The sequence below is a fragment of the Colobus angolensis genome, unplaced genomic scaffold (assembly GCF_000951035.1).
Source record: "Colobus angolensis palliatus isolate OR3802 unplaced genomic scaffold, Cang.pa_1.0 Scaffold152, whole genome shotgun sequence".
Classification (NCBI taxonomy): domain Eukaryota; kingdom Metazoa; phylum Chordata; class Mammalia; order Primates; family Cercopithecidae; genus Colobus; species Colobus angolensis.
The window spans coordinates 454,919-466,001 of record NW_012114622.1 but is presented as its reverse complement, the minus strand read 5'-3'; the positions used below and the strand labels follow the sequence as shown (position 1 = coordinate 466,001).

Here is an 11,083-nt window from a genome sequence, read left to right as displayed (position 1 = left end):
TTTAGATCGGTTAGGAGTCGGCTTTATGTGGGAAGAGAAAAAAAACTTGCTGCAACGCTTTCTGGACTAATTGAAGAAAAATGTAAACTACTTGAAAAATTTAGCCTTATTCAAAAAGAATACGAAGACTATGAAGTAGAGTCATCTTTAGAGGATGTCAGCTTTGAGAAGGCGGCAGCAGAAGCACGAAGTTTGGAGGCAACCTGTGAAAAGTTGAACAGGTCCAATTCTGAACTTGAGGATGAAATCCTCTGTCTAGAAAAAGAGTTCAAAGAAGAGAAATCTAAACATTCTCAACAAGATGAATTGATGGCGGATATTTCAAAAAACGATACAGTCTGTACAAGATGAGTCAAAATCCCTCAAATCACAAATAGCTGAAGCCAAAATCATTTTCAAGATTTTTCAAATGAATGAAGAACGATGGGAGATAGCAATAAAAGATGCTTTGAGTGAAAATTCTGAACTTCAGAAAAGTCAGAAGCAGCTTTTGCAAGAAGCTGAAGTATGGAAGGAACAAGTGAGTGAGCTTAATAAACAGAAAGTAACATTTGAAGACTCCAAAGTACACGCAGAACAAGTTCTAAATGATAAAGAAAATCACATCAAGATTCTGACTGGATGCTTGCTGAAGATGAAAGATCGGGTTGCTGTGCTTGAAGAGGACATAACGGATGATGATAACTTGGAATTAGAAGTGAACGGTGAACCGGAAAATGGTGCTTACTTAGATGATCCTCCAAAAGGAGCTTTGAAGAAACTGATTCATGCGGCTAAATTAAATGTTTCTTTAAAAACCTTAGAAGGAGAAAGAAACCACATTATTATTCAGTTATCTGAAGTTGACAAAACAAAGGATGAGCTTACAGAGCATATTAAAAATCTTCAGACTCAACAAGCATCTCTGAGGTCAGAAAACATGTATTTTGAAAGTGAGAATCAGAAACTTCAACAGAAACTTAAAATAATGACTGAATTATATCAAGAAAATGAAATAAAACTCCACAGGAAATTGACAGTAGAGGAAAATTACCAGATACAGGAAGAAGATAAACTTTCTAAAGTGGAAAAAAAGATCAGCCATACCACTGAAGGGCTGGAGACCTACAGAAAGCTAGCCAAAGATCGTGAAGAAGAATTGGAGAGAACTATTAATTTTTATCAAAGGCAGGTTATTTCCTACGAGAGAAAAGGACATGATAATTGGTTGGCAGCTCGGACTGCTGAAAGAAACCTCAGTGATTTAAGGAAAGAAAATGCTCACAACAGACAAAAATTAACTGAAACAGGGTTTAAATTTGCACTTTTAGAAAAAGATTCTTCTGCACCTGATGTTTCAAATACAGCATTTGACAGAGAGCATTCCCCATATGGTCCCTCACCATTGGGTCAGGCTTCATCTGAAACGAGAGCTTTTCTGTCTCCTCAAACTTTGTTGGAGGGTCCACTCAGACTCTCACCTGTGCTTCCAGGGGGAGGAGGAAGAGCCCCAAGAGGCCCAGGGAATCCTCTGGACCATCAGATTACTAATGAAAGAGGAGAACCAAGCTGTGATAAGTTAACTGATCCTCACAGGTCTCCTTCTGATACTGGGTCCCTGTCATCTCCATGGGATCAGGAACGAAGGATGATGTTTCCTCCACCAGGACAATCATATCCTGATTCAGGTCTTCCTCCACAAAGGGAAGACAGATTTTAATCTAATTCTGATAGACTGTCTGGGCCAGCAGAACTCAGAAGTTTTAATATGCCTTCTTTGGATAAAATGGATGGGTTAATGCCTTCAGAAATGGAATCCAGTAGAAATGATGCCAAAGATGATCTTGGTGATTTAAATGTGCCTGATTCATCTCTCCCTGCTGAAAATGAAGCAACTGGCACCGGCTTTGCTCCTCCACCTCCAGCTCCAATCAGAGGTCCATTGTTTCCAGTGAATACAAGGGGCCCATTCATGAGAAGAGGACCTCCTTTCCCCCCACCTCCTCCAGGAACCATGTTTGGAGCTTCTCGAGGTTACTATCCACCAACGGATCTGCCAGGTCCACCACATGCTCCATTTGCAATGAGAAACATCTATCCACTGAGGGGTTTTCCTCCTTACCTTCACCCAAGACCTGGATTGTTACCCCACCCCCATATTCTCAAGGTAGAAGCGAGTTCCCTTCAGGGTTGATTCCGCCTTCAAAGGAGCCTGCTACTGAACATCCAGAACCACAGCAAGAAACCTGACAATATTTTTGCTCTCTTCAAAAGTAATTTAGACTGATCTCATTTTCACTTTAAGTAACTGCTGTTACTTAAGTGATTACACTTTTCTCAAATTGAAGTTTAATGGAATTATAGTTCTTAGTATAGTATTTTGTAAATAAAGATTATTTAAACACAAAATAAGTTTAAGTGTACTGAAGATAACTGCAACTCCAAACCTAACGCTGTGTAGTTCTATGTTCTGCCATCTCGAAGCAAAGTGGAACCAGAAATGAGAAGTAATGGTTTTCGAATCAACTGTCCTCTTTTTTATTGTCTGGCGAATCTGCCGATATATAGGCACTAGCAAAATTGGCAGGCTAAATTTATCCCTTATGTGTACATTTGGTAAATGTGAAGCCAGTGTAGAAAGCATTCCAACCTTACTTTTGGAAATTGCAACACTTTGGAATTTTCTAAATGTATAAATTCTAAACTTGTAGCCCAACTGCCAATGTTATAAAACTTATTCCTGGGCTACAAAAAACAAAACAAAACAAAACAAAAATCAAAAAACCACACATACAAAAACACAAAAAACCTAGCTTGTAAGAAATGGAAGCTCATCATTCACTAAGGAAAACCCATTCTATTTTGTTTTCTGTGTTTAAAAAGTAATACATTTACTTTAGTATAACTATAAAAAGTTATTTTTCCAAGAGCAAAAAAGAATATTTTCCTTAATTCTCAATGGGCAACTACACTAAAAAGGTATAAAAAGGGAATGGACTGTAATAATTCTTTCTGGAAATATATTTACTTTAGGTTCTCAAAAATACCCTCAAATTTTACCATGGCTTTTTAAATATTTTAAAATACCAGTTTTTCAAGGTCCTGTCTAGCACTAACATTGTTTTATGAAGTTGTTAAGTAATGAAAAAAGAATTTTTGAAGAAGAATATAATTAATATACCTCTTAGTCAAGCATTTTAAGAAGTAATAGATGTAGTAGTATACAAGCTTTTAAAAAATTTATTTAATACATCTAGTAAAATAAACTTATTTTTAACATTTATATCTGAACATGTGGTATGTGTTTTCCAGCTGGAAGTACGGGTAGAGTTTAGAAAAGGAATGAGGAAGATAAGTTTATCTGGAGTTGACATATGAAACCCAAACTAGGCAGATTTTGTGGGAGCAACCTGCAGATTAGTGGCACCTATGAAAAGCACAGGGCACTGCAGTGTGCTTCCCAGGTTCTGAGTCTCCCCTGGTGGATTTACAGTCAGAACAAGGGCAGCTTCATCTTGCATAGGTACATTAGACTCTTTAGATGTTATGCCTGATTTTACCAAGTGCAGTGCAGAAATTGAGAATAATCTATCATTATATAATTCAGGAAAGAATAGGACACATTGAAAGACATCAATATGGCACAGAGGAAAAATGAAGCAAGGTACACATTCATAAATTGACATGCATTTGAGATAACTGTATTCACTTAATCAAAACTCCAAAGATATTTCTCTGAAAGTCAGTAGGTCCCTTTGCAAAAATTATACCAGTGAGAAAATTATGGCAATGAAAGAGAACTGATCTAACTCACCTCCCCCATCTTGCCTTTCCCCTAATCATTCCTGGGCTTAGGCTAAGCTGTCTTTGAGAGATATTTAATTTATAGTTTTAAATTGGAATAAGCCTTCCCCAAAAACTCAATGGCCTTTGCAAAACCGATGAAAGACCATCAGGTTAGGGGAAAGAGAGGAGCCTGATTCCGCTAAGGCACAGAAACAGATTGTCAGCCATTCCTGCAGGTAACACCACTATTTTATATCGGCCTTTGAGATTTTTTTTTCAGTTTTTTTTTTTCATGTCTGACACCTATGGCTCCACTGGACCCCATGGCTCTACCTGGACCCTCCAATCCTGCCCCTGTGGCCCCACCCGGAAACAATTTAGCCCACAGGAGGACAGCTTTGACCCCCTAAAATTTCATCTCTGCCCCAACCAATCAGCATCAAGCCTAGCCACTGGCACTCTTTTCCCCAAAATGCCTTTGAAAATCTCCTAACCTATGAGCTTTGGATAGATTGATTTGAGAACTAACTCCATCTCTCCCGTGGCGTGGCTGGCCTCATGTCTATTAAACTCCTTTTTTTACTGTAATACCATAGTCTTTCTTTGAGCAGCAGGCAGGAAGAACCCCTCAGGCAGTTACAATAAAGTCACATGCATTTGAGATAGCTATATTCATTTCACAAAAACCCTAGAGATATTTCTCTGCAAGTCAATAGGTCCATTTTGCATATGACAGGCAAAACAGAACAAAGACATGCTTCTTAAACATATAAATCCTGTGAGCTCTTCTCCCACCTGTGTATATGAGTTATGAATTTGGGTGACCTTAGGGAAGGAAACTTAATTAGTCTCTCTTGGGAATAGAATGCATTTCGGAAGATGATGTGGTGGGGGCTTAATTGCTCTAAGGCAGCTGTTTTGACAGGGCTATTTGGAAGCCATTCTGACCTGGCAGCCCTGATACTGTTGGGACATACTAATGCAGCTTGAAAAAAAACAACTCACCAAATCTTGCTAGTTCTTTTTATAATTACCAAGAAATAATGAAACAACTACACTCACCCCATCTCTGATTTGCATCGCAGGCTCCCACCTCTGAGGATTCAAGAATGGATGTAGCAAGGCTTAGAATGGGGGCAAAATGTCACAAGGGTGAGGCATATTTATTTTGCACATTACTTGAATTAAGAAAAACACACACAATTTTTGCTTTATGACAAAGCTTTGTAAAAATGGCCTCCACACCAAACCAAATCTGTTTTTTGCACCATCATAAAATCCCCATCTTCAAGTAAATGTATGGCTCTCTGCAAGAAAGGAAGAACTCTCTACTTTGTCTTGCCATGTACAAGATGAATAGATTTTAGAGGGTCCCAACAGTTACTTGTGAGTTTTCACTTCCTCTTGTGGAATGTTTCCTTTGAAACAAAGAAGTGCATTATAGCTTTAGACCGAAGGGCTGTAATCTGATTAAGTAGGTGGTAAAGACAGCCATGAGAGAAGCATAAAGAATTGTGGGGCAATATTCTTTTTTTTTTTTTTTTGGCTGTGCAACGTACTCCATCCCTGGATTACTGAGAAAACTGAGCAGCCTGTCTCCACGGAAATAAAATATTTTCTTCAAGTTACAGCTTTTTAAATCTCAATTTTCTGTAAGAAATATTATTAAAGTCAGAGATTAATACAAAAATACTTCAGTACCAATTCAAAGAGATAAGGCAAGCATTTATCATTCTGATATTGAGGATTAATAAAAAGAACAAATATTTAGGTTCATATGTATATCAAACTATATAGTGATTTTTTTTCTCCATTTTGGTCCTGCCAGTTATATGTTGGGAATGTTGCATCTCAAAGTTAGTGACAAAAATGAGCGTATAATTATGTCAAAATTTCACATGAGAGCTAAATTATAATTAGGACCTAAAAATCTTGTCTCTAATATAATTTAAAGTCTTTCATTTTCACCCATATGTTTGGAAACATATACCTGCTAGGCTTGAAGTGTTCGGATTTCAGTTGATAGAGACTGGAGAATATGGCCAGCAACTTTCTGTCCTACAGGTCATGTATGTTCCGTTTGAATACAGATTCTACACTCTCCTCCATCCTCCCTGCCTCTCAAAATTTCATTGTCTTTTACAGGACTATTTCTAGGTCGTGCTATGGTTACCCTGACCCCAGTCACTCCCTATGCTGGTCCATCCAAACTCAGAGCCATGATCAAGGCCCTTCTACAACACAGATCTGATTACTTCACTCTCTTTTGTGGGGTAAATATAAGCCAAGAGCCAGGCAGGTGCACTGTGGAGGAGGGGAGAATGCAAGCAGAAAAAAGGAAGCCCACCGGGCACGGTGGCTCATGCCTGCAATCCCAGCAGTTTGGGAGGCCAAGGTGGGCAGATCACGAGGTCAAGAGATCAAGACCATCCTGGCCAACATGGTGAAACCCCGTCTCTACTAAAAATACAAAAATTAGCTGAGCGTGGTGGCACATGCCTGTAGTCCCTGCAGCACCTGTAGCTACTTGGGAGGCTGAGGCAGGAGAATCACTTGAACCCAGGGGCAGGGGTTGCAGTGAGCTGAGATCGTGCCACTGCAGCACTCCGGCTTGACGAGAGATGAAGACTCTGTCTCAGAAAAAAAAAAAAAAAAAAAAAAGCGTAGGAGACATGTACAAACTTGTAGGCATTTGAGAAATTATGTTCATTTGACTAAAACCAGAAATACGTAACTCGAAAAATGTAAAATACAGATGAAAAAAATGAAAGCAATCATCTTCTTAAACTTATACAGATCTTAAACTCCTTTCTCTGGCTTTAAAAGAAGAACATCAGTCTGGAGAAGCTAATGGTATGGCGTATCTGACGCCTTGTTGGGAAAACTCTTAATTGCCTACAGGTTTAGGACCAAGCAGGGCATATAAGTCACTTCATGGCTTGGCCCCTTCCTTCTTCTCTGTTGCCTAACAATTTTAACTTCACCAATATTAAACTAATTGCAGTTTTCTAAACCTATCCTACCATTTTACCCTTTGATTTTCTACCTGCCTTTTTCTTTGCTGAGAATTTCCTTCCTTTCTATCTATCTTAGGCTGACAAACTGATTGATTCTCCAAAATGCAGCTCAAGTATTACCTCATTTCTGAGGATCATTCTTTCATCCCTTCAAGTTCCTTCCTATGTGTCATCATTAACTTTCTATGTGTGGTTTTAATGCACTTCAAGTAATGTCTTAGACTTATTTTCTCATGGCTATTGTTCCCTTTCAGACTTGATAAGTCCTCAAGGGGAGAATCTATGTCTTTTTAAAAAATCTTGATATTTCCTTACAGAGGTCCTGGCACAAAATAGATACCCAATATATGCACAACTGAATAGAAATTTATGACGGAGTGATCACTATCCATGTCTTCCTTTCAGCTTCCTTCCTTCCCATGACAAAAGTTTTTTGGATGATGATCATTTGTCTTGTCATTTTTTAGTTCAACAGCAAGTGCCAGGGGAAGATCAAGGAAAAACTGTCTGCATCTTGATTCCAGATTTTAAAAGCCCTGTAACCCTCACTCCGAGGGCTGTGCTTGCAGAAGAGAAAACATTACCATTGGGACTAAAAAACAAAATCCTTTCACAAATGTAACTGAGTTTGTTTGCATGCTCTGGAATATAAATGTTTGAAAATCTGCAATGGCAATGAAATAAGGTATCAAATTCTACAGGCAAAAAGCCATAGAACCAATATTCCAAAAATGGCTCATTAATTTCTTTTTTTACCCACCAACTGCACAGCTTGAGAATATATTTTAAAAATCTGATCTTGTTTTAAACTATTAAAATATTTTCCAGTGTCTAAATAGCAGCCAGTTCTTATATTATTCATGATTGCAGCCTGTCATTGTGACCAGTTTTTTCCACTACTTAATTGAGTGTAGTATCATTTCCATTTTGCTACCGCCCGATAGTACTGAAAAATGTAAGCTATAAAACTGTACTCATCAAGAAATATTAATGGAGGAGGATGTCCATATCCTTTCACAATGCTTAAAAGCTTAAGCTGTAATAATAAAAAGTTGGCATGTATTTCCTGAAAAAATCAAAAGAAGAACTTGAAGGAAATGAAAGTAAAATCCAATAGGATTACAAAATTAGAACGGAGTTAAGGAAAAATATTTTGAGTACCAGAAGAAATCTAAAATAAATAAAAAAATATATTTTTGATACTGTGATGTGACCCAGACAATTGGTACTCAATTATGTAATTGGAGACTCCTTGAAGAATCTAGCAGTGCACTCATTGGAGGAAGGCAATAAAAACATCTTTCCCTGAATATCCATCTGGATTTAACCAGCTAGATAAAGGGAAAAATGAACTGGTAGTTTAGAGAGAAAGCATTAGAACAAAACCTTGTCAGTCATCAAAATGGTGAGACTAAGGAAACGGAGCAACCAAATTCTTGACACGGCTGGTCTATGCTTAAAGAGGAAGGGGACAATATCATACCCTATTATTGATAACCAGAAGAAATGGTGAAGCTATTTGGTTCACGTTGATTAGCAACATCTTCATACATAGTAAAGTGTCATAAGTCTCATTTAAAGCCACAGAGAGTTACCACACATGTTTAAGAATTTCAGATTTGAAAGGAGTTAAGGTAAAATCTCTCTCTTGGTACGTGGCTAAGAATTTCCAGGAAAGGTATTACAAAACTCAGCAAGGCTGGTATATTAGTCTGTTCTTGTATTGCTATAAATAAAAACCTGAGACTGAGTAATTCATAAAGAAAAGAGGTTTAGTTGGCTCACTGTTCTACAGGCTTTATAGGAAGCATGGTGCTGACATCTGCTTGGCTTTTGGGGAGGCTTCAGGAGACTTAAAATCATGATGGAAGCTGAAAGGGGAAGCAGGCAGGTCACATGGCAAAAGCAGGAGAAACATAGAGGGAGGTGTTGCTTACACACCTTAAAACAACCAGATCTTCAAAGAACTCACTTGCTATTGTGAGGATAGTACCAACCGGATGGTGCTAAACCATTTATGAGAAATCAACTCTTGTGATCCAATTACCACCCACCAGGCCCCACCTCCAACATTGGAGATTACAGTTCAATATGAGATTTGGGTGGAACATGCAAACCATATCATTTTGCCCTGGCCCCCCAAATCTCATGTACTTCTCACATTGCAAAATACAATCGTGCCTTCCTAATATTCTCTGAAAGTCTTAACTCATTCTAGCATTAACTCAAAAGTCCAAAGTCCAAAGTTTCATCTAAGACAAGGCAAGTCTCTGCCACCTATAAGCCTGTAAAATTAAAGACAATTTATGTACTTCCAAGATATAATGGGGTTATAGGTATTGGGTAATCATTCTCATTACAAAAGGGAGAAATCAGCCAAAAGAAAGGGGAGTATAGGCCCCATGCAAGTCCAAAGCCCAGCAGGGCAGTCATTAAATCTCAAGGCTCCAAAATCATCTCCTTTGACTCCATGTCTTGCCTCCGGGCCACAACCATACAAGGCGTGCGTTCCCAATGCCTTGGGAAGCTCTGCCTCTATGGCTTTGCAAAGTTCGGCTCCAGAGGTTGCTGTCACAGGTGGTTGAGTGCCTGTGGCTTTTCCATGCTGAGTATGCATGCTGACGGTGGATCTACATTATGGGGTCTGCAGGATGGTGGCCTTCATCCCACAGCACCATTAGGCAGTGCCCCAGTGGGTACTCTAAGTGGGGCCTCCAAACCATTTTCCCTCTGCAGTGCCCTAGTGGAGGTTCTTTGAGACGGCTCTGCCCCTGCAGCAGGCTTCTGCTTGGGCACCCAGGCTTTCTTATATTTGCTATTACTTTTAATGGCAAAAACCGCAATTACTTTTGCACCAACATAATACATCCTCTGAAATCTAGGCAGAGAACATCAAGCCTCATTCACTCTTGCACCCTGTGCAGCCACAGGCTTAAAGCCACATGGAAGCCACCAAGGTTTACAGTAGCTTATGCCCTCTGGAACTATGGCCCAAGCTGTACCTGGGCCCCTTGGAGCCGAGGCTGGAGCTGGAGCAGCTGGTATGTGGGAGCTGTGTCCCAAGGCTACACACAGGGCAGTGGAGCCCTTGGCCCAGGAAACCATTCTTCCTTCCTAGGCCTCTGTGTCTGTGATGGGAGAGGCTGCTGTGCAGGTCTATGAAATGCCTTCGAAGCCTGTTTCTTGTTGTCTTGGCTATTAGCACTTGGCTTCTTCTTAGTTACACAAATATCTCTAATAAGTGGTTGATCCACAGCCTGCTTGACTTCTTCTCCTGAAAAAGCTTTTTCTTTCTCTGCCTAGACATGAATAGGTTACAAAATGTTCAAACTTTTACACTCTGCTTTCCTTTTAAATATGAAAGTTCCAACTTACTTGTTTGCTCCCATATCTGATCACAGGCTGTCAGAAGCAGTCATGTTACTTCTTAAACACTTACTTTTCTGCTTAGAAATTTATTTTGTCAAATACCCTAGGTCATCACTCTCTATTTCAAACCTCCACATATCCCTAGGGTATGGACACAATCCAGCCAGGTTCTTTTGCTAAGGCATAACATATGTGACCTTTGCTTCAGTTCCCAACAAGATGCTCATTTCCATCTGATACCTCATCAGCCAAGCATTCACTGTCCATATCACCATCGGTATTTTGGTCACAACCATCTAACCTGTCTCTACAAAGTTCTAAACTTACCCCGTCTTCTTCTGAGCTCTCCAAACCCTTCCAACATTTGCCTGTTACCCAGTTCCAAAGCTGTTTCTAAATTTTAATTATCTTTATAGCAATGCCCCACTTCTCAGGACCAATTTTCTGTATTAGTTCCTTCTTGCATCACTATAAGGAAATACCTGAGACTGGGTAATTTGTAAAGAAAAGAAATTAAATTGGCTCATGGTTTTGCAGGCTATACAGGAAGCATGGCACTGACATCTGCTCAACTACTGGAGAGGCTTCAGGAACTTACAATCATGATGGAAGGTGAAGGCAGAGCAGGCAGGTCACATGAGGAAAGCAGGAGCAAGAGAGAGAGGGGAGTGCTATGCACTTTTAAATGACTAGATCTTGCAAGAACTGTTTTTCAGTTTATCTTTGATTCACATAGTTTCATGTAATAAGTCTTCAAAATAGTCAGGGAATGAATTGTAAACACCCCTCGCCCCTTACCAGTTCCTCTGCTTGAGTTCTATTACTGTGTGTCTCCTAAAATTTATATTTAAAAAAATATTTCCACCTGTTTTAAGTATTTATTTTACTTTTTTGCTCAGCAATAGAGCCCTCTTTATCCACTGAATCCACAC

The 11,083-nt window shown here is 39.3% G+C and overlaps 1 protein-coding gene and 1 pseudogene across 2 annotated transcripts in view; one reads left to right on the top strand and one right to left on the bottom strand.

Moving 5' to 3' along the window:
* The window catches only part of BBOX1 (butyrobetaine (gamma), 2-oxoglutarate dioxygenase (gamma-butyrobetaine hydroxylase) 1), an 81,717-nt gene that overhangs the window by 67,763 nt on the left and 2,871 nt on the right, over positions 1-11,083 (bottom strand).
* Positions 7-2,381, top strand: LOC105507703 (annotated as a pseudogene). The gene has a single exon (XR_001001139.1). The product of XR_001001139.1 is annotated as a cTAGE family member 5 pseudogene (transcript).